Genomic DNA, 474 nt, shown 5'->3' on the forward strand with positions numbered 1-474 from the left:
CGGCGGGAGCGCCACTGCACTCCCAAGCGGCGCACTGTAGCAGTGCGCCACCAGGCCGGCCCCCATATTAGAATACTTTAGCTGGAGGAAAATTAATGTATATGGTTGAGAATTTTATTCTTTTAATTTGGGTTTTTTTTAGCTGGTTTAGATTTTCTATTTTATTCTTATTTTTTTCATGCTTTCTTTTCATTGTGTTCATTAGAAGCGAGTTACTAAGTCCAGCCCACATTCAAGAGGAGATTAGACTCTAATTCTTGAAGGGGGAAATATCAAAGAATTTGTTGATATATCTTCAAACCATTTCACTTACAAATATCACATAAATGGACATCCGCAAGGAGCCTCTTGTTACCCTGTGTTGAGGTACAGGCCCAGGTCTCTGCAGAATGAAGCAAGCAAGCGATGGACACCTGTGTTACATAGGAGCCGTTGCCCCTGCTCCTCTGCCCCCACCCCGACCCCCTGTGAACG

The 474-nt window shown here is 44.3% G+C and overlaps 1 protein-coding gene across 1 annotated transcript in view; it reads left to right on the forward strand.

Annotated features, from left to right (window-relative positions):
• Window positions 1-474, forward strand: part of LOC103606789 (myosin-10) — a 46,554-nt gene that overhangs the window by 27,526 nt on the left and 18,554 nt on the right. The gene's annotated exons all lie outside the window — the stretch shown is intronic.

This window comes from Galeopterus variegatus, unplaced genomic scaffold, assembly GCF_000696425.1.
Source record: "Galeopterus variegatus unplaced genomic scaffold, G_variegatus-3.0.2 Scaffold6841, whole genome shotgun sequence".
Classification (NCBI taxonomy): domain Eukaryota; kingdom Metazoa; phylum Chordata; class Mammalia; order Dermoptera; family Cynocephalidae; genus Galeopterus; species Galeopterus variegatus.